The sequence below is a fragment of the Lampetra planeri genome, chromosome 5, assembly GCF_965212315.1.
Source record: "Lampetra planeri chromosome 5, kcLamPlan1.2.h2, whole genome shotgun sequence".
NCBI classification, from domain to species: Eukaryota; Metazoa; Chordata; class Hyperoartia; order Petromyzontiformes; family Petromyzontidae; genus Lampetra; species Lampetra planeri.
In genome coordinates, this window is record NC_136111.1 from 9,077,783 (window position 1) to 9,078,193 (window position 411).

Sequence of the window (411 nt, forward strand, 5' to 3'; positions counted from 1 at the left end):
GGTGAGTAACGAGTAGTGCTGATGTGTGATGAATAACCCCAGTTTAGTATGATCATCCAGCGTGGTATGATCCTGCTACCAATGTCATCGGACAAGCGATGTTTGGGTTTACGTTCATGGGTGAGATTGCCCAAGCCCCAAGCTGGGCTCTGGTTACCCACTGTGAATGATTAAACCACGGGGTCGTGTAAATGGAACCGCTGTCCCGCAAAGCGTTCACACCGAGGCAATTTGTTCAACAGCGCAGCCTCACAAAGGAGCCTCATTGATGCCACATCCATTATGAACGGGCTACCAGGGTCGCGGAATCGGAATCTACGAAGTGTCGCGAGTCTCATCGAATCGATTCTTTAATCCGAGTTTAGCAGAGGAATCGACGCGTAGATTAAAGGGGTTTAGGTTTTCAGGAAT